Source organism: Petaurus breviceps, unplaced genomic scaffold (assembly GCF_028583685.1).
Source record: "Petaurus breviceps papuanus isolate PSGF00001 unplaced genomic scaffold, PetGlider_PUasm1.0 90925, whole genome shotgun sequence".
Taxonomy (NCBI): domain Eukaryota; kingdom Metazoa; phylum Chordata; class Mammalia; order Diprotodontia; family Petauridae; genus Petaurus; species Petaurus breviceps.
In genome coordinates this window covers 22,821,379-22,844,833 of record NW_027187380.1, presented here as the reverse complement: position 1 = coordinate 22,844,833, position 23,455 = coordinate 22,821,379, and the positions used below count along the sequence as shown (strand labels likewise).

Here is a 23,455-nt window from a genome sequence, read left to right as displayed (position 1 = left end):
ATGGAGATAATAATAGTTCCTATCTCACAGTGTTGTTGAAGGGGCTAAATTAGATAACATGTGTAAAGTGCTTTGCAAACTTTAAAGTGCTGTGTATCATCATCATCATCCTTGTATTTACAACCTTCTTCTAGATCTTCTGAATAGTAATAACCAAAACTATGCTCTAGTAAGTTTAGAAGATATCAAATTTGGCTTTATTGTTTGATTGTTTAGATTTATACCACCCTAGCAACTTGACTTGACAAAACACAAAAAATAAGTCTTGATTTGCAAATATAACAATATTTGCTGATTAATCTAAATGTCCTTTTTTGGGTTCTCTTCACTGGCAAACTCATTGCATAAAACCAGAAAACAAGCAAATATATAAAGAGTAGCCATATTTGTTACAAGATTGTTTTTTTCCCCCACAATGTTTGTGTGTGGGGGGAGGTAGAAGAAAAATACCTGATAATTAAAAAAATAAAATATAATTGTAGTAAAAGAATAAAATTTCAGTGAAAAAGAGAGTAGTTATAAGTTTGAGCTTCCTCTTAGCTTTTGTTAGTAAAATTAATACCAGAAAGGTCTGGTTGTCCTATAACCTTTGCCCCCTTACAAATCAATTAGTTCCTAAGTTTTCCCTATCTTATCACTCCTATCTTTTCCATTCACATTATCACCAGACTAGTTAAAATTCTCATTACTTCTCTTCTGGATTATTGTAATAGTCTTTTAACTGGCTGCATTTATTCAGAACTTATTGAGCCTAAGGCTGTGTGTTGGAAGCTGGGGGAGTTACAGTAAGGAGTAAGTTGAGGTCCTGCTTTTGAGAAACTGATAGTATAATAGGGAAGATAAGACATGTATAGATGTATATAACAAAATTGGAATATGACAAGCACATATGTAGGCTATGAGATCAGAAGAAGCACTAAAATGTTGACAAGTAGCAACTCTTAGATAAACCACAACTAGATAATCTGTCCTTTATTACCCAGCCTCCCACCTCCTAACCCTAACTCACCTCTCCTCAACTTTCCTATTTCTATTCATAGTACTACTGCCACCATCCTCTAAGTCACTCAGCCCTGAAGCTTCTGAGACACCATTGACTTTTCCTTTTTCCTCAGCACTCTTCCCCCCAAGACATCCAATCAGTTGCTAAGCTCTATTAATTTTACCTCTACAGTTTGTCTCTCCCTTACCCCATCTCTGCTCAGTGTCACCACCCTATATTACTGGTTCTCCCCAACTCCAGCCTAGGCTATCATAATAGTCTCATAAATGATCTCCCTTTTTCTAGTCTTTACCCTCCACAAACCCTTCCTACACACAGCTTCTAAGTCATCTTTCTAATGCACACATCTGATCATGTCATTCCCCTGCTTATAAATCTTCTGCAGCTTTTCATTGCCCATAGCATAAATAATAACTCAATTGTATGATCTCATTAGTTATCATGTAGGATCCTCTGCTGTTTGGTTCCAAGCTTCCTTTCAGGTTGAATTTCATAGTATTATCCTTTTAAACCCAGCTTGTGAGGTGTAGCAGTTCAGAACAGAGACTCTTGGAAGGCTGTATGAAGGTGACTGAGATTGTGCTGAGAGAGGAATGCCAAAAGGAGGAAGCCATGACCCAGTCTGGAGGGTCAGCTGTGGACTTTGCAGGATCAAACACTTAGCGTGACGTTATGGCTTCTCTGCTCGCCTAAAAGAGTATGAGAAAAGTAGGTGCTGCTATGCTGTCCTGATACTAGCAAACCTGAGACAGAAGAGAATGACTGTGAGTAGTGAGTGTTGAGCTTAAAGTCAGTTAGTGGGTCAGTCAATAAATATTCATCAAGTGCCCATTACTTCTCAGGTACTATGCTGAGCACTGGGAATACAACGAAAAGCTCTCAGTGTTTATAGTCTCCTGGAGGAGACAAAGTACAAACAGGTTATATATGTGATAAATTAGAAGTAACCAACAGTAGAAAGGCACTAGAATTATGGGTGATCATGGACAATCTTCCTGTAGAATTGATGTGAAGGAATATAGGAGGTAAAGATGAGAAGGGAGAGCATTCCAGGCATTGAGGACAGCCAGTAAAAATGATTGGTATCAGGAGATGGATTGTTTTGTAAGAGGAACAGCAAGGAGACCAGGGTTATTGGATTTCAGAGTGTGGGGAAAGGGGAGAGAAGAGAGGCATTAAGTCCAAGAAAACTACAAAGGTGGAAAAAAGGCTTTGAACACCAAAAAAAGAGGATTTTTTATTTGATCCTGGAAGTGATTGGGAGGCATTAAAGTTTGTGGGTGGGGCACAGTCCAACTTGAACTTTAGGAAAATCACTGATGGCTGAGTAGAAGGTAGATGGGGGTGGAGAGAGACTTATGGTAGGCAAGCCAACTAGCAAGCTATTGCAATAGTCCAGGTATGAGGTGATAAGGGCCTAAACCAGGGTAGTGGCAATATCAGAGAAGTGGGCATATGTAAGAGATGTTATGAAAGTAAACTTAACAAGTCTGGAGGACTAGATTGGGTGAGATGCCATGGTGGAACTGAGTGGAACTGGTTAGCAGCAAGAAAATTATTACCGGAAAGTTTGACCACCACCAGGAGAGAGAAGAAGCCTGGCCCATTTTACCAGCAGACAAGTGCCAAGAGTTATTGGTTGGATTATGCCCAGTGCTGAAGTGAAATGCAAAATGGTTAATTTGTAGCCTTTCAAACCATTTTACATATTGATGAGACAGCTGCTAGCATCCCAACAGGTCCTAATCCTTCTTATAAGTTATAGAATTCTGTTTAAACTGCTCTGTTAATGCAAATGATTCTTTTAGGTTTCACATGACTTGCTATGTAGGAATAAATGACCTATTTGTTAGTGAACCAAGCAATGCCAGTCTAGGGAAGCCTACGTCCCCTGATTAGAGGTCAGTAATACAAAGTGAATGAACCTGGTCCATAATGACATGGAGTGATCTAGGACTAGGTTGCCAGACTCTGTAAGTCTCAACTCCTAAGCTACTGGAAACTCCTTGAATGTTTCTTAATAACAGTTATTGAAGAACAAGGAACTATTCCTAAAACTTGTAGGATTTAATAGATCAGAAAAAATGAGGCAGAGATTTTGTGACTTTCTCAGGGATACACAATAAGTAAATATCTGACATAGGATTGTAATTCAGGTTTTCCTGACTCCAGGTTGAGTGCTCTCTCCACTGTACCAACAAACTGCCTGTTATATAAGAAAAAAATGATCATTTCATAATCAGGGTATATACACAGTGCTGGGAGAGTCCTATGAAACGTATAGTTCAGGGAAATCTTCATGGAAGAAAGAAATGATTGCTCTCAATATTAAGGGATAGGTAACATTTTATAAGAGGAATTCAAGGGAAGGGAATCCCAGGCATAAAGATTGTTAGAGCAAAATTAGAGGGAGAGGAAAGTGAGGGTTGTATTTGGGGAAGAGGAAGTAGTCCAAGTTGGTCAGAGCATAGAGCACATGAAGGGGAAAAGTATGAGATAAGACTGGGAAGATACGTAGGAGTTAGATTATAGAGGATTTTGAAGACATTTGAGGTAAAAGAATTTTAGGGTTTTTTTCCACTGGACTGTAGAAAGTCAATTTATGTTTTTGAACATCATAGTGACACAATCAAGTCTGTACATTGGGGAGTTAATAATATAAAAGATGATAACATTTCACAGTTATATAGGCTTGCAAAGTGCTTTTACAGGCATTATCTCACTTTGTCCAAAATTACATAAGACATTACATGAGACTCCTCAATGAGTTTCTAATAGCTTAGGGCAGGACTCAGATCACTGCAAATAGTGCAATTTCATCAGTTAATTAATCAAAACATATTTATTAAGCACTTACCTGACCCTGTGCTAGGTGCCAGGAATACAAAACCAATGGTGAAAATGGTGTCTGCCATCAAGGAGCTTACAATCAGATTCACTCAAAGCTCTAAGTTTTCATTCAGAGGGAGGAGTAGCTCTTAAATGGGTAGGCTAACACATTGATCAAATTCTTTGAGTGTTTTCCTTGCTTATGATCAATATATTTTGTGTCAAAATGACAGCAGAGATCAATACATATCTTCCCTCTTCTCAAAGCATCAGACATAGACAAATCAAACAAGGATGAACGAATAAGCTTAGGAGCTGTGGATTTTCTCCTAGCAATAAATAATCAAGATAACAAAATGCAGAGATGGCAAACATTCTTTCAGCAGCATGAAGTCAAATGGGAAGCATAAATGAAAGAGGCTGGGTATTAATGGATTAGCAAATAGCAACCCCTGTCTTCCAGGTATTCCATAAAAGAATAATGGATTTGTGGTGGCAGCCACTCAGTCTTAGTGTTATGTCTATGCTGAGGATTGTATGAAAGGCATGGGTCTATGGAGGCCATACCACTGAGTTGCCCTGGCCACTTCTGCAGAAGGAGGTTCACCTTTTCAGAACTTGTTGCTTTCAGATTATGTAGCAAGCCCTAGTTGCTCCTTTGGTTTTCCCACATTGTGATGGCTGAAAGCAAAGAGGAGGAGAGAAATATTAAGCCACTAAGTGTAGACCACTTAACAAGAGAGTGATTTTGCCCTTTAACCTCGTCTTCTTTGATTTTCTAAGCAGGATCATGTAATTCTAGGATTTCCCACGAGGGTGGAAGACAGGTTCCTTCCCCTCTGTCTCTACTCTGGCAGCAAGGTGAGATGGTGACTACTTCCATAAAATAGTTATAGTGGAGCTCAGCTAGGTAAGCTTGAGTTGGGTCTCTGTTTACCTTTTCTGTGTTGTGTTTTGTTTTTGCCTGATTGTAGGTGATGGAGCAGCAATCCTAAGATCTATACCCTTGGAGTATACTTTGTGAGAAGTACATTCTCTATATCTCCTCTAGTACTTCTTGATAAGGAAGATAACTGGATAGAAGGTTAAACCCAAATCTTAGTCTGGCTTCCAGAAGACAGACTTAGAGGAAATTGTTTGAACAGTGCAGAGCCAACAGGAGATGTAAAATACCTATTCAGCAGTCCTAAAAAATGTGTCAAATTTTGATATCTTAAGGATCAATCTCCAGAGTGACTGTAACAGTAGTTATAAGCTAACTGTTGCCAGTGTCGAGTCTCTCTGTCAAATTGTGCTTCTAAGTCTTCTGTATTTTGCGGAGAGGGAATAGAGTTATTCTACACATGATTTCCATTATATTTCACATAGCTTCATGGGTTCTCTCCTCTCTTTAGGGATACCTTAGAGCTAAACTGAAACTTTGAGTAATGTTCCCTGAGTCAGAGACAACAGAAGATCCTGACTCTTCTCTTCAGAGGTCAGGTCCCCCTGTCTCCAGATTCTTTAGAGGAAAGGGAAAGGATGAATTAATCCAGACAGACCTGGGTCTGACAGAATGTATTATTAACTGGGAATCATAATTTTCATGAAAATGGCTTTGTGATTAGATTCTCTTTTCAAGCCCCTGGGTATATTTGCTCAGCAAATGCTCTGATTTTGTAAGAGCTAATGGTTCCAGTACCTGCTATCCAGCTGGCTAGAAGTATAAACATCATGTCCTCTTCTTTTTCCACAAAGATTGTTTTTGGTCTAGGTGCTCTCTGGAACATCATGCTTCTCTAATAAGAAAACTGCTTTTATATTTTTGTTCAGGGAAACCTTTAGGCCTTGTACTTTTCTTCATAGCAAATGCTGAAGTAAGATCCATTTCTGATTTCTCTCTAGTTATATGTAAGCCTTTGTCCTTGGGAGCAATTTTGTCCAATTCACCATTTCAGTACATGACTGATTCAATAGACATTTATTATGTACTTACTGTATATAAGGTGCTATTCCGGACATGGGGACTACAAAAAAACAAGACAGAACAATATCTGCCCACAAACTTACATTCAACTGAAGGAATACTGAATGTACAAAGAAATACAGTTTAGTAAATACAAGGTATTTTGAAAAAAGAGAATATTAGTAGTTAGGGGGATCAAAGGCATTCAATGTCTGAAATATACAAAAAAAATCACAGAATTTCACTTAGAAGGGAACTCTGAGAACATCTAGTTCAACCCATATTTAACAATAATTACAATGTACCTGAGAGAAGTCATTAAGCCTTTCCTTGCAAACCTCCAGGAGGAGGAGATTGTTTCTTCTAGAGGTAGCCCATTTCATGGTTGAGTAAATGAAACGGTAAAGAGAGTTTTTCCATATTGGAGCCTAAATCTGCCTCACTTCAATTCCCATCTCTTGTGTTTTATTCTTTACCCTAGGGTGGAAGTGTCAAATACCCTACAACACTGCAGGCCACCAGATTAAAATGTAACTGGGAAAATACTTAACAAAATTAATAAAACAGTGGTTTTCTGAGACAAATATGCATCCACAGGGATCTTTCTATATGGTTCAGTGGCTTCCTTTTCTTTATGAGTTGGGCTCCACTGCTGCAGAAGGATTTCAATTCTGATTCTTCTTCCCCACCTTGATTCTTCAAGTGCTCAAATACAGCTGTTAAGTTCACCATGAGTTTTTTCTTGTCCAAGATAAAGATAAAATGTTTGCTTTTGAGCCGATAAATAGCTAGAGGACAGAGGCAGTTAGAGGACACAGTGGAAAGAGCACTGGACTTGGGTTCAAGAAGAACCGAATTAATGAGGGAGGGGGGGAAAATGTGAAGCTCGAGGAATTGTGGAACTGGATCTTGTAAACTAAAAGTAAACGAACAAATTAATAAAAAAAAACCCAAAAATAAAAAAAGAACCAAATTAGTGAGGGAGGGGGAGAAAATGTGAAGCTCGAGGAATTGTGGAACTGAATCTTGTAAACTAAACAAACAAATTAATAAAAAAAAAACCCAAAATAAAAAAAAGAACCGAATTAATGAGGGAGGGGGAGAAAATGTGAAGCTGGAGGAATTGTGGAACTGAATCTTGTAAACTAAAAGTAAACAAACAAATTAATAAAAAAAAAAAACCCAAAAAATAAAAAAAAGAACTGAATTAAAATCTAGACTCAAACACTTACTAGCTGTGTGACCCTGGTCAAATCACTTAACTTTTGTATGTGTCAACTTCTTCAACTATAAAACGGAGGATAATAATAGCACCTACCTCCTAGCATTGCTGTGAGGATTCAATAGAATAATATTCGTAAAGTGCTTAACATGGTGCCTGTTGACACTTATTTTATTAAGTTGACACTTAATAAAAGTTTGCTTCCTTTTTTTCTCTTAATAAAAGTATGACTCTTATAGTACACATCATTCCTTGCATTCTAGTTATTTGCTTACATTTATTATTTTCTCTCTTGGAATTTAAAGTTTCTTGAGATCAGGAGTGACAATTCATTTTGTTATACCTTGTGCCCCATCACCAAACAAATGCCTTCACACCTAGCCTTATAAAAATCAGAGAATCAATAAATGTTAAATGACTACATGAACGAAGCCTGTATTACGCCGCTGACTAATGATCTGTGGGTCTATTTTGGGCAAAGTTACTTATAGTGACCCTAACAATTTGGATTGGTTGAATGCCCTTCATTGGCATTATTCTGATCTCACTTATACAAGATGCTAAACAATTCATTTTGATTGTTCAGTCAATTCAGTGGCTGGATAATAAGACCAGTTTGAAAGTTAGAGAACCAAAGGTTTTCTCTTCTTTCCAGATAAAGTACTACTATTGTATTGCTTTAACTACTTCAAGTTTTTAATAATATTTATAATAGAATTGGGACAATCTTAAAGGATGAAAACAGGACCCTGGGAACTCATACATGAATTATAGACTTTGAATAGACCTAATGTGAAGGGGAATAAAATTCCACCATGTAATTTCATTTTTGTTGTTCCATCATTTTTCAGTCATATACAACTCTTTGTGACCCCATTTGGGGTTTCCTTGTCAGAGTTACTAGAGTGGTTTGCCATTTCCTTCTCCAACTCATTTTACAGATGAGGAAACTGAAACAGAGTTAAGTGACTTACCCAGGGGCACATACCTTGCAAGTACCTAAAACAGATCTGAACTCAGAAAGATGAGTTTTCTTGACTCCAGACCCTGTACTCTATCCACTTTCACTAAGGAACAATAAAGAACATGCAGCAGTTTAAAAAGAATATTATTTGAATATGACTTGCCAAAAGCTGCAATTGATGAACAGCTCTTGGTTGAGAAGGGGCTAAGCAGTATTTTTCCTTTGGTCACCAAACTGGATAGCATTTGATATAGCAAAGTGAGAGTGGTCTGACGCAGAGATACTAGGACAGCAGGCGTCATTCCACACTCCCAGTTTTCCTTTCTACCTAATTGATCATCTTTAGCCATTATGACCACACAGTCACAGGGAGTCAGCAGGTATGTTGGTATTGACATCCAGCGGCCTCAGCAGTGAGAAAAGCAGGGATGTTGCCCAAGAGTCTGTGTGGCTCAGTGAATGATGAAGCATCTTTTAAAGTCAGGAAGAACCTTAAAAGTCAGTTCAATCCTGCCTGAGATATTAATTGTCTGTGTGACTCTGGACAAATCAATTATCTTCTCTGTGACTCAGTTACCTTTTCTGTAACATGATTGGGTTCGACTCAAGGGCTCCTAAGGTCCCTTCCATCTCTGATTCTACGATTCCTGGGGAATGTTTGAAAGTTCTCTCAATTTAGGCAAATTCTTGCTTGTCAGTCCGGCAAGTATTAAATGACCAGAACATTATGGAAGGAACATTGATTGAAAATGTGCCAAGCTCTGACATACTGTCAGAGTGCTGTATTTGGAGTCAGGAGAGACCTGGGTTCAAATCTTGTTTCCAACACTTACTAACTATGAGATCCTCTCTGAGACAATTTCCTTATTTGTCATCTGGGGATAATAATACCCACAGTCCCTACCCCCAGGGTTGTTGGGAGGATCAAATTACATCCAATTCATTTTAATTCAATGAGCATTTTTTAAGAGCTTATAATTATATAAATAACTTTTCAAACCATAAAGCACTATGTAAATATCAGCTATTATTACTGAATTTCAAAGAAGCTTTTGAGAGGACTGTAAGTTATCCCAGGGCTTATCAGTTACATGGATAGACAATAACTAGGGGAAGAAAATCAGTGCAGAGAACTGTCAGGTGGGTACATGCACACAGAATTTTGTTTTCTCTTTGATGGACTCTAGACTGTAAAAAAAAAATCTTTACAACATTACTTTTTGATTAAAAGTTTATTAAACATTGCCTAGAATGTCATTGCTTAGTAAAAAGGTTGGTTTGATTATGGAAATGTTATCACTTTGAAGACTTAGTAGCTTGTTACAGTTTAAAGAATGCTAGATTTAGCATCATAGAGCTTGGGTTTAAATCCAGACTCTGGTACTTTTTGTGGCCAGGTCACCTTTGTGACCTTAGGCAAGTCAATTAACCTCTAAGTTCCTCATCTGTAAAATGAGGGTGTTGGACTCAATGACCTTTCAGGTCCCTTCCAACTCTAAATCTATGATCCCATGATCTGACTTTAATGAGTGGTATTTCATGGAGCATGCACAGATGTCCTTTGTTGCACTCTAGCCAATTTTGTAGGAACTTTGAGGTTGCTTCCGGCCAAATGGTGACCCATTGCTGAAAAGACTTGGCGTTTAAATACGATGCAGTAGATTTGGAGTAGTCCCTAAGTCTGGAATGCTGCAGAAGTTACCATTATCTTGGCCGCAGCTTTCCAGGTGGCAAGATGTGACTGTAGTGAGCCAAAGGAAGGGCAAGAGCTTTTCTTTAACCTTATATTATAGCAATCCTACCCAGATGGTAGCTAGTATCAGGGAGTCACAAGTAGACAAGCTTATGTCAAGATTCTTGGTAGCAGCTGTGTCTTTTTGTCTTTCTTTTTTTTTTTTTTGAAATGATAGCCCTTGTGAGTGTAGAAAGCTTGGAGGTCTTCAAGTATGGGAAATAGCATTGTATGATAGCAGAGAAGCAATGGAAGTATCCATTGGAGCAGGAGTGGTTGTTGCACTGGCAGAAGGGAAGTTTCTATATTGGTCGAGTCAGCTACTGATAAAAGGATTAGCCCAATCCTGGCTACTTCATCAGCAGCTAAATAAATCCTGGGAGTGTTTAAGCCAGGAAAAGGTAATATGTAAGATGGCTTATTAACAGGATTGCAAAATTGTTGTCTTGTAAGACTTATACCAGCTGACTATAACCAAAATTATAGTTACTCAATTCTGTTATCTTCATTCTGTTAATGTGCACTGTGACTCTATGTTTAAAACTTCTTTCTCTGGAGGAATAAAGTAACTCTCCTAGTTATACTGTGTTCCTTCTTTTCCTATTCTCTCTTTTTGGGGAAGCTCTAGGCATGAGTTATAAGTAGTGTTGTCTAGGGGTACATAGGGTGGGGGTATGCTATTGAGTCAATCATTAAAAAAAGCCTACCCCCCATTAGAGGTTGAACTTCTTTAGGAGTAAACTCTGTCCAAACCATATGTTTGGGTGTAGAGCATAGAATGGTACAAGTCTCAGCCACTGTGGGCTCATCTGAGATTTCTCATTGCTAGACTACCATTTTCTTCTAATGATAGTTTCCCTTAGGATGCCACCTTGCTAAATACAAAGGGCATTTGCAGAATATAGAAAGTTGATTATAACAACTTTTCATGCAGGATTTGTGATATCTTAATTCAATGACTGTAGAACATGAGAATAAGAATGATGTTAAAAATGACTGCTAGTTATCCCATCTAGTTACTGAGAAACTGACCAAGGAAAGACAGATGTTCCTTCTCTCAGCAAAGATTCCACTTTGAGCAGCATTACCTCCAGTATCATTAAAAAACAATTATTAAGCACCTTGCTGCAAATGATGCTATGCAGGACAGTGTTCAATAATCAGCACCAGCATCCTTCCTTTCCATGACCAACAAATCTGCTTCCTGCCCTTATCTCTATAGGAAAATCAGGAGGAAAAGTTTAGAGGAAGATTGTCAGGGAGGCTGACCTGGCTGGAGTAGAAGGGCCATGTTAGAGTATAAGATACAGAGTGGGAATCTGAATTTGATTCAAGAAGTACTAGAGAGCCATTGTACTTTATTGAACAGGATAGTGATCTAATAAGAAAGGTCATCTAAAAAGATTATTTTAATGGAAAAGAGCACTGAATATGGAGCCAGAAGAAATGGGTTTGAAGCTTAGTTTCTATAGTCCTTCTGTGGGCAAGTTATTTCTTTTCTCAAAACCTTGAGGGATTTGAACTAGATAACCTCTAAATTCTTATCCATCTCTAAAATCCCATGAATTATAACAAAAGACAGTGTTGCATTCTGGAAAGAGTGCTAGGCGTGGTATTGGTAGGAACTGGATTCAAGTTTTGACCCTAATATTTACTAGCTGTGTGACCATGGGCAATATATTTACTTAACCTGTATGTGTCTCAACTCCTCAGAACTTGTCTACTAAATCACAGACAGCCTGTAATCAGATTCAGTAAGCCCCAGACATGTTTACAATCTAACAATTGCTTTTCCAAACATTAAAGGCTCCTCAGTGATAAAAAAAATAGAGATTTCTCATATCTTTAAAGGTATGTTTTAGCCCTAAACCTCCTCACCAGTGCCTTGTAAGGTCTTACTGTTTATTTGGGCAGCTAGGTGGTGAAGTAGATAGAATGCCAGGCCTGGAGTCAGGAAGACCTGAGTTCAAATTTGACCACAGACACTTACTAGCTGTATGACCCATAGCAAGTCACTTAACCCTGTTTTGCTCAGTTCTTCATATATAAAAAGTGAGCTGGAGAAGGAAAAGGCAAACCTCCCCAGTATATCTGCCAAGAAACACCTAAATGGGGTCATGAAGAGTCAGACCTGGCTGAAATGACTGAACAACAAAAATTGTCTGCTCAGGTAACTTAGTATAGATAGGAGGTAAGATGTTTACTTTTTTATTCCATCATCATAACATTCCTAGACCTACTCTCATCTCCCTTTTGATGCCCTTTATTTTACTTGAATTTATTCATATACTCTAAATTATTACTTGGATTCTTTAGGCCAGGGTTGGGGAATCTGTAGCCTCAAGGCCACATGTGGCCTTCTAGGTCCTCAAGTGCAGCTCTTTGAATGTTTCACTTGAGGACCTAGAGGGCTACATGTGGCTTCAAGGCTGAAGGTTCTTTTCAGACAGCTTGGTGGTGAAGTGCACAGAGGGTTAGATCTGGAGTCAGGAAGAATTCAGTTTGAATTCTGCCTCATACACATACCACCATGTGCCCTTGGGTGAGTTCCTTACTGTTAGCACAGTGCCTGGTACACAGTAGGGACTGTGTAAATGCTTATCCCCTTCCTGTCTCCTTACTTTCCTTCAGCTTCCTTATCTGTAAAATGAAATGATAGTAACAATAATGATAACAAGAATAATACCTACTTCTCAGGGTTATTGTGAGGATTGAATGAAATGATATATATAAATTGTTTTATAAACCTTTAGGCTATGTGCCAGGTATCACCATGATCACCATCACCACAAATCCACAAATTCTTAGAGTTCATCTGGCTCAAGCCCAGGAGTATAATAAAAGGGAGAATCCTCAAAAACTTATGACTAGGAACACTGAATATGTGTAGGGCATTGGTACTTGGTTTCTGCTCAGTTAATTCCCTTGCCTTCAGTTGATGTAATCTCAAAAAACAAGGGCCTTGTTAAACATTAAACATGATAAAGATGGGGCCACTCTAAGTTACTCCACTAAGGTGAAATATCATTGGCCAGGCAAAAATTGGCCAAGTTCCAGACTTTAAACTGTTTTATATGGCGAAACCACTGAAACTATACTAGAAGGCACCAAGAAGGGTTCTGGTGACGGGATTTTTCTCTTCCCTCCCCCCACCACTGGTCTTGTTGACCAACAAACTATTAGCTCAGAAAGAAAAACTCTATGCAGTAGTTCAGGGTCAATTCAAGAGAATTATAGGCACAGTCGAAGGAGCAGAAACGCATTGGATGCATCTCCTGTAACAAGAGAGGCAGTCACTCAAGGCCAGAAATGGCTTCATGGAGTATGACCCCTGGCAGCAGAGAAGAGCTAACTACAGTTTCAAGGGAGAACTGACCCTGGTAAATGAGAGTTTAACTATGAAGAGGACTCCAAGAGAAGAGGAAGGACATAGAGGCCCTGAAGTACAAGACGTGTGAATTGTCTTGGCCATGTGTTTGTGAAGCAATTTATTACCATTGTACTTAAAGTGTAAATCCACTCTTTTTTTTTGCCTTTTTTTGTGGGAGTAAGGCAGGGCAATTGGGGTTAAGTGACTTGCCCAATGTCACTCAGCTAATAAGTGTTAAGTGTCTGAGGTCAAATTTGAACTCAGGTCCTCCTGAATCCAGGGCTGGTAGAATCTACTCTTTCCATGAATATTATATGTATTTGTACTTATGTGAGGCTTCTCTTAGGCTTATGGGAGAGGGGATGTTTTACAGCTACTCATTTTACTATGCCATTTTAGTAAATGCCATTACTTTGATTAAATTTAGTCTGCTAGTTAGTTGTTAAGGGGACTCACAAGCTATAGTAACAGAGGTGTGGACATTCAACCTATCCTCTAAATCTCAGGAGTAACAGCTTCCTTCTGGGGAGGTATTCTGGAAGAAACTCTATGTAAGTTCAATAAAATGGATCCCCTTAAGGGACTTGTCCTTATCCTCCCATAAATTTGCCACTCAACATGCTGGAGGCATGAAAAGGTAACTCACCAGTAGGTTGCTCACCTATTGAGGAACTAATTTGGCCATGGCAAGCCATAAAAAGGGGAAAATTTTAAATTGGCTTTTAGTGTGGGCTTTATTTTCTTCTGCAATTACTAGCAGAATGCCAGAAAAAAGGAGATTGCTAAAAACACACAATTTTTGGACCACCTATTATCTTGAATTTGACTATTAGTATTTTAAATGCAAGATTCTTGTCTAATATCCAGCAAATGGAAATCTTACAAGATCTGCTGAATTATATCACCCATGACATTTTTGCTATAAATAAATACAGAAAAAAGAAGGAAGTCACAGCTAAATGGAAAAATAGCTCATAGGTACTTTTTGAAGAAGAAAAGAGTTGTTAGAGTGAGTTTTATGATAAGCAACAAGAAAAATATTGTGGGATATCTGGGTATCTTGTATTACAGTGCTGATGATAAACATCTGCAGAAAGACCATTGTGAAAATAATTGCAGGTTATATATCAGCATCACTTTCCAAGGACAGAGTGATAGAGAAATTCTATGAAGAACTTGATAAGAGCCTCCAAATTAAATCAACATACATTCAGATACTTGGTGACTTAGATGAAAAGGTGGGAAAAAAATGAAGATAGGGAGAAGTATATGGGAAAGTATGGCTCCGGAAGATGGCAGGAGAGAGGTCAAAGACTTGTAGATTACACAGGGGGATTTCATGAATACTTGGAGAAAAAAATTCTTGGGTGTTGAACATGGCAAACATCAAACAGAATCATAAAGAAGGAGATCGTGTTTTTAACAGGCAGAATAAACTTTTTATTAAAATAGGCGTTATCCCTGAGTCAGTCATTGGTATACATTGACCATTAAACTCAAGCTGAGATCATTAAGATATTAAAGCTATTAGAATAAGAAAAAAAGCCCCAAGAAGAAAGAATCCTAATGAGAAAAAGACACTATTGAAACAACTTAAACTATTTGAACAATTGAAAAAAAAATTGAAAAATTTTAAAATGGGATGAAAGAAATGACATCCATACCAAGTATAATAATTTCATCCAGAAATTTAACTGAGGAAAATGAATATTTGCATGAAGACCAAAAGAATCCTGAAAGTAATCAGCAGGTATCTGATTTACTTGCCAAATGGGTAGAGATGGCTGCCAAAAAGCAGCGCTGAGGTAGAATACAGATATCTAGATAACTAGACAGAACATTTATTAAGCACTTATTATGTGCTAAGTACTGTATTAAGTGCTTAGGGAATACTAATAAGTACAAACAATATAGTTTCTAGCACCTAATGGGGAAAAACAATATAGGGTATAGTTGGAAATTGATGGGGAGGAGATAAGGGGGAAGGTTTGTGGTGAGAGGCAGAGAAGTCCAGAGAGTGAGGTGAGCTGTCCTTCAGTAGAAGAGGGTCCCATAGGATCTACAGATAGCTCGCTCTTCCTATCCACTAAACTGGAAAATGATACTTATTTATGTTCCCTCCAGAACCCTGCAAATTATTGGTGTCTTCTCATTGTATGTCCTTATCCTCACCCTCATCACTTCTCCAGGGTCTGGGCAATGTCCCCTCCGGTTTGAGGCAGGCCTAGCTGGAAGGGTTAGTTACATTTTTTCCATATGATTTTGATTTGTTTTTCTGTTTCTTACCTCCATCTCCATCCCTGTTCCTCAATTACCCTTCTCTCCAAAAGATCAACATAAATAAAACATTTGAGCAAAACCATTAAAAATTTTTTTTAAAGAGTTTATCCAACTAGGAGAGCTGACCTCAGGGCAGAGGTATTTCCATGATGGGAAAGTTACTGGTGAATATCTGGAGAAGTCCATAGAATGATTCAATCTAAGAGTGAATACAAACTCATTTATAAAATCTTCTGAAGAAGGATGGACTGTTATGAGCATATCTCATAAAGGAACAAGAAGTAGTGCCCAACAAAGTCAGTTTTAAAAAAAGTTTGGCAGAAATCCAACTAATCAAAATTATCTCAAAACCAGAAGGAGTGCAGAGGAAAAATGGGGTGAAAGTTGCATAAATCCTCATAAATTATTTGCTTCATCAAGGACAATAAAACCACTACATTTGGAAACTAACACCACAGTCCTACATGTGTTTATAAAGGAGGTAGGAATAGCATTAAAGAGAATAAAGATGTGGAATGGATGGTTTGGTCTTCCAGGTACTGTTTGTGGATGAAATTGTGCTGACTGCATCAAGTCCCAGTATACTGATGAGGCTCCTGGAGGAGGGCTATAATGATCCACAAGTGTTATACTTGTACATCCACACAGAACACGAAGTAGATGAAGAACATTTATTGCTCATATTTCAACATGCATTGAAAAGGTGTAGGTTTTAAAATTTAATCATAAGCTAATTTCAAATTTTAATTATAAGTTATACAGACAAGTTTCAGGACATTTAAAAAAAGCGGGGGGCTTTGGAAAGTTTGAAGCCTTCTTGTTTTGGAGTGCTTATGTGTATACTCTTTGGACCAACCCCTGTAGGTCAGGTAGAAGTTTCCTAACAGAACTGCATGGCTTTCTGGTCATTGTAGTTTTGTAGCCTGGAAAAAGGTCAACCTATTAAATATATAAATGTAGAACAGGTATGTAAAGGGGGATTAAGGGGAGTGGTCCCAGTGGCAACAGATACCAAAGCATCAATGGAGGACCCTACATCTAGAAACTGACCTAGAGTCACCTAGGAACTGACCACAGCAGTTGCTTCTTGCTTGATGCTCTGCATATGGAAGAATTCACTTGGGAAGTAACTGTATCTACCCCAAGAAGCTGAGACCTCGAAACTTTTTTCACTATGTTTTTTCCTTTGCTTCATCAGTGCAGATACTCCTAAGTGTTTCCTATTCTATTAAGTTGCTTTCTTGCATCTTAAGTTATCCATCTACTATCATTATGCTGTATTAAATTATTTTAATATTTGCTTGCTCTAGATAAAATTAAGATAAAATTTTAATTGTATTCTGAATGTGTATCTTAGAGAGAATGGATGAAGTGAGCTATTTAAATATATAGAGCCTATAACATAATTTTTGATCTGTTGACTAGAAGACTTTCTAGTTTAGGGGTTCCAAGCTTTTATGACCCATAAAATGTGGATAAGTACCTGTAGTATATATCACACAAGATTGTTGGAAGGTTCAAATGAGATTACATACATAAATCACTTGTATCCCATAATGTATATAGAGTATTTTGTAAACTTTAAAATTATGTATATGTATAAATTTTATATGCATATATGTATATACATACATTGAGGATAATGGACTATGTCACACCTGTATTTCTTCTGATAAAGGAAACTATTAGCTGATAAAATCCTTTGGCTGATGGTTATATACATATACGTCAGCTATTATTAGTATGCTATACCCCAGGTCTTTGACTGAGGAAAAACACTAAGAGATTTCTTTTCTCTGATTAACTTTTCCCTTTCTCTTTTTGTCCCTAGGTCTCCATTTCTTCTCATCCTGCACCTGGAGCTCCTGTCCCCCCCCCCAAAAAAAACCCTAAAAACTTCAACCAATTTGTCCCTCATCTTTTCTTTAACAAGTGTACTTTTGAGAATCTTCTGATATAGCATTCTGTAATTTTCATAGCAGGATTCAGGACCAGGCTTTCTTTCAGTGACAGCAAAGATGTAGGAGGATTGAAAAAGAAAGCTTCTGACAGTGTGTAATGCACACACAAAGCTCACATACACATACAGAAGCTACAGTACATACCTAGAAATCTGAAAAATGGGGAAATCTTGAGCTATAGGAAAATACTCTATAGATTATAGCCTAATGTTTGCTGTTAAAAAAAAAGAAAGGAAGGAAGAAAGAAAGAAAGAGAAAGAAAGAAAGAAAGAAAGAAAGAGAGAAAGAAAGGAAGAGAGAAAGAAAGGAAGAAAGGTTAAAAGGAAAGAGGAAAGGAGTTATCCAAAATCTTGGATACTGAATATATTCATGGGCCCCATTCTGTCCATGGTATGATTTTATTATAGCATCTGGTCTCAGTCTTCTACTTCTTGAAAATGGGAAGGAAATGTGGGGGGAGAAGATTTGACCTTTACCTATTTTACAGTGATAATGATAGGGTTTAAACTGGTGAAAAAGGCATATTCTTATGATAGGTATGCCCTATATTGATGTTACTCTCTGCCTCATTTTTAACTATTATACATATGTGTGGTATATTTATGTTTACATACAACACATGCTAACAGCATTATTATATTGTAATTTGAATTTAACAAAAGGGTAAGCTGAGGCAGATATCTGAGCAAAATAACATTTATTAGCAGGGGCATGCTACCTATCAATAAATGGGTCAATGGCTTGCCTCCATTCATTCCAAAGACTCTGAGCAAAAATAAAGTTCCCCTTTTACAGATTTTGGGGAGTACAGATAAAAGAACAGAACAGGGTAGATGACTTTATAGGATTAAGGACATCATAATTGGTTACAGAGCTGAGGTGAAGTAACCAGTATGATCGGTTGGAAGTTTGGTAATGGGGGCTAGCAATGTCCCCTCTCTTCTCATGAGACTAAGAAATACTCATTGTTTGAGGCCAGGTTAAAGATAGCAGCCCAGCAGACTTTTGGAAAGCAAACCAGATATCCTTAAAAGATAGTATGGTGGGAGGCGGAGCCAAGATGGCAAAGTAGAAGCAGGACCTTCCCGCGGCTCCGGCTTCCACCCTCCCCAATCCATGTAAAAAGGGGACTCTAAACAAACATTGGAGCTGCAGAACCCACAAAATGACACAGAGGAGCTAACCTCCCGCTGAGGACAGTGCGGCAGGCTGGCAGGAATCCAGTGCAGCGCTCTGGGAGCTGAGCGCAGCCCCATGCCAAGGCTTTAGCCCCAGGCCAGGCCTGACCAGCTGCCAGCCAGAGGGACTCCAGATCAGTAGCAGCTGTGGCTGTTTCCAGATTTATCAACACATAGATGCAAAGGACAAAGTGAGAGGTCAGTGCAGTCTGGACTTTGGGACCAGTAAGTGGGAGTGCATGGCTTGTGGCTTTTACCCCCTGGGGCGAGAAGCTGCTGAGCCGCCAGCACAGCCAGCCAGTGCCACGTGGCAGCTTCAGCTCCTGGCCTGCAGAGTGTAGGGGGACCAAGCACCAGTCTGAGGGGTAATCTCTCTTGCTTTAACCTGCTTGGATCTGGATTGCAGTCTAGGGTGAAGGTCCTGGCGTGTGTGTCCAGCTTGCCGGAGTGTGTGGAGACCTCAGAGAGTGCGCCCATCTAATACTTCTGGCAGCTGAGAAAACCCCAGCATTTGGGACGAAAGCTCCCCTGTCTGGTGGCAGAGTCCTACTGTGGCAAAAAGCCCAAAAGCCAAGTAATTGAGTGGCAAAATGAGCAGGCAAAGGAAACAAAGCAGACAGAAGATTCCAACATTACACTCCTATTTTGGGGATAAAAAGGAGCAAAGCATGGAACAGGAGAAAAACAGTGAAATCAGAACTCCTGCACCAAAAACATCAAAGGAAAGGGTTACAGGCCATAGAGGACCTTAAGAAGCAGATAAGAGAAGTGGAGGAAAAACTGGGAAGAGAAATGAGAACAATGCAAGAAAATTACAAAATGAGAGTCAACAGCCTGACTGAGGAAAATAATACCTTAAAAAAACAGACTGACTCAAATGGCAAAGGAGGCTCAAAAAGGCAATGAGGAGAAGAATGCCTTAAAAAGCCGAATTTGCCAGATGGAAAAAGAATCTCAAAAGCTCAATGAGGAGAATCATTGCTTCAGAATTAGATTGGAGCAAATGGAAGCTAATGACTTTATAAGAAATCAAGATGCTGTTAAACAGATCCAAACAAATGAAAGAATAGAAGGCAATGTGAAATATCTCATGGGAAAAACCACTGACCTGGAAAATAGATCCAGGAGAGATAATTAAAAAATTATTGGACTACCTGAAAGCCATGATCAAAGTAAGAACCTAGAAATCATCCTCCAGGAAGTTCTCAAAGAAAACTTCCCTGATGTTTTAGTACCAGAGGGCAAAATACAGGTTGAAAGAATCCACCGATCACCTCCTGAAAAAGATCCCAAAAAGAAAACTCCTAGGAATATTATAGCCAGGTTCCGGAATTCCCAGATTAAGGAGAGAATATTACAAGCAGCCAGGAAGAAACAATTTGAATATTGTGGAAACACAATCAGGATAACCCAGGATCTGGCAGCTTCTACACTGAGGGATTGAAGGGCTTGGAATATGATATTCCAGAGGTCAAAGGAGCTGGGATTAAAACCAAGAGTCACCTACCCAGCAAAACTGAGTATCATGTTTCAGGGGAAAATATGATCATTCAGTGGAATAGAGGACTTTCAAGCATTCTTGCTGAAAAAACCAGAGTTGAATAAAAAATTTGACATTCAGATACAAGAAGCAAGAGAAGCGTGAGAAGGTAAACAGGGAAAAGAAATCATAAGGAACTTATCAAAGTTGAACTATTAACATTCCTACATGGAAAAACAATAATTGTAACTTATGAAACTTTTCTCAGTAGTTGAAGGGATTAGAAATATATATATATATATACACATATACATATATGTCTATATATGATGGTATATGGGCATGTGATTACATATGAGATTGTGTGTATATATGTTTACAGGTATACATAGATAGAGGGCACAGGACCAATTTAACAGGAAGGGATGATACTTAAAAGGTGAAATTAAAAGGTGAGAGGAATATAATGAGAGGAGATGGGGAGAGACAGATTGGGGTAAACTATCTCATATAGAAGAGGCAAGGGATAATGGTTACAATGGAGGGGAAGAATAAGAAGGCAAAAGGGAATGGGTCAACCTTATTCCCATTGAATCTGGCTTGAGGAGGGAGTGAAATACACACTAAATAGGGGATCTCACCCTCCAGGAGAATAGGGGGGGAAGGGGATCAGAGGGGGGATGATGGAAGGGAGGGCAGGCTGGGGGGGAGGGAAGTTGGAAGCACCCACTTTTGAAAAGGGACAGGATCAAAGTAGAGAATAGAACAAGTGGGAGGTGGGATAGGAGGGAGGGAAATATAGTCAGTCTTTTACAATATATCTACTATGTTATTGTTTTGCATTAGCCACACATGTATAACCTATAATGAACTGCTTATCTTCCCAGTAAGGGTGGGTGACAAGGAAGGAAGGGAATGAATCTGGAATTGAAAGTTTTAATATCAAATATTCAAACATATATGTATATATGTGTGTGTGTTATTATTAATACTATCTTACATGTAATTGGGAAATAAGATATACAGGCACTGAGGCATAGAGATCCACTGGAAAAGTTGAAAGGGGTGTGGGAGAAAATATGGGAGAGAGCAGATTGGAGGAGGGGATATCCTGTGGGACTGCTATTTTGGTGTGGTGGGTAGGGGAAAAAAGGGGAGAAAATTTGTAACTCAAAATCTGGCAGAAATGAATGATGTAAATCAGAAGTTAATAAAGCATTAAAAAAAAAGAAAAAAAAAGATAGTATGGTGGAGTAAAGATATCTTGCCCATCTCCTTTCTTTCACACACATTCCTCCAGGTTAGCAGAATTCCTTGAGGCCAGAAGAGCTCAGTGATTAGAAGGAGAGTTGGATTTCTAGAATTAAGTCAATTACAGCACCAGTTGAATTCTGAACTAAGTTCAGAGACAAAGCACCATGACTTAATCAGTTACATATAAACACAGTTATAGGACAAAAATCAATTACTTGTAAATAGAATCAATAAGAAAATGATACAGGATTGATCTTAATCTCAATTATATTAACACTTCTAGTAAGGACTGAGTTAGAGGCATGGGCCTTTCTACCTTTTTATCAGTTCTGGAACCTATCTGCTCTTATAGCACACATACCTATATACAGAGTTATCAAAACCAACACCAACACCAACTGTTGACCAATTGTCATTAACTTTCATTTAAGCCCAAGAGCACCTGGAGTGACATTGCCTTCAGCCCCAAAAACCATGATCTTGAAAAACTCTGGCACAGATATGGCCTGGTAATTGGTTCTGTAGGTGCTGCAGCTCTTGCTTCCTCAGCAGCCCCAACTACTAAAAATCCATAGTAGAAATTCTTGACACTGAAGTCCATGGCACTGCCAAGTGATCCAACATAAAAATGTTTGTGATTTTATCAATTAAGATGACATTAAAGAGGATGTATTACCATCTGCTTTGCCTCTATACCTAAAGTGCCACAGGGTCTTTTCATCTGCCTTGCAATTTAAAACCTATATATGCTGTTTCTCGCTTGTAAAATGTGAGCAATGTGATAACAGGTACTTTCTCCCTGTTTTTATTTGTATCCTAGAATTAGCTGTTAGCATAATGCTTTGCACATACTGTTTTATATTCTTTTTCATTCATTCGTTTATTTATCAGGGAGCGGCAGGATTATTAATCTCCACTGTCACTTCCTAACAATCACACAGAAATACTCTTTTAGTATAGCAAGGTCTGTCGATCTTCTATTAGATTCCAGATAGTTTCTTGTGGCTAGGTTTTCTTTTTTTGTAACTCATAAGTTGTACAACCAAAACAGCTCAAAATAGACAGCTGGGCAGGTCAGTAATTATGTTTTTTCTCTCTGCCAAAATTCCCACTCCAACTTTGACTTTTCTACTGTACCAAAATGGTGCTAAGAACACTAGAGGTCATAGTGTGATCCCCACATTTCCAAAAATAAGAGTCTCAGGTGACTCTTCACACAACCCTTATCCTTGAATTCAAAGGGGCTTGTCTTTCAAATACCCTAGAGGACAAGATTTCCATTTATAGGATTATAAGTTTAGAACTAGAAGAGGTTTTAGGGTTTAGAATTCAACCACTTCATACAAGGCCTAGAACCTGGTAGGGATTAAATAAATGTTAATTGGATTTAATTCCTAATTTTACTAGGGAGGAAATGTGACCCAAAGAGGTTATGAAACTCGTGCAAGGTCACATAGGTACTTTTGTCACTGCTCCATTTGCCTCTTAGCCTGACTTAAAGAACCCTTGCCAAGCTTTTCTCTCTCAGCAACAGAACTGAAGTTGGGCTTTTACTTCATTGATTTTAGCCAATGATACCCTCTTTGGAAATAATAATGATGATTTCCTATCCTCTCACTTCCTTGAAAGTTGTTGCAAAGTGCTTATGGTCCTACAAAGTAACATCAAACATTCAGACCATGACTTCTGGGAGAGGAGTAGCGTATTGCCTCAATCAAGTTATTTAAGCCATCCTTCCTTACAGAAAGATAACACAATTTCATGACATCTTATTTTGAAATCTTTTGTATTCAAAAAGAAAAGAATAAAAGTGAACTTTGAGGAAGTGATAGAAATCTCTATTTCAGAGAAAGAAGCATGGCACAATGGTTAGGGAACCAGTCTGGAGGGAGGGAGGTGTGAGTTCAAGTTCCCTCTTTGACCTATAGTGTGACCTGGTGATGATGGACAAAGCACTTAACCCTTCAGTACCTTGAGGCAACTGTCTAAATTGCAAACTACTGCTAATCAGCTTTGGTAGATGCAGTTATGGACAGCATACCAATAAAATCACAGGTACAGGATTCAAAATAAGAGTCCTCAGCACTCATAAATACTATTTGCCATTAACTGGGAGTACATCAACTTCTCCTATACTCTTCCTCCCTCCCTCCCTCCCTCCCTCCCTCCCTCCCTTCCTCCCTTCCTCCTTTCCTTCCTTCCTTCCTTCCTTCCTTCCTTCCTTCCTTCCTTCCTTC

General features: G+C 38.5%; 1 protein-coding gene across 1 annotated transcript in view; it reads right to left on the bottom strand.

Annotated features, from left to right (window-relative positions):
- The window catches only part of FAM20A (FAM20A golgi associated secretory pathway pseudokinase), a 65,680-nt gene that overhangs the window by 40,844 nt on the left and 1,381 nt on the right, over positions 1–23,455 (bottom strand). The window lies entirely within an intron of this gene.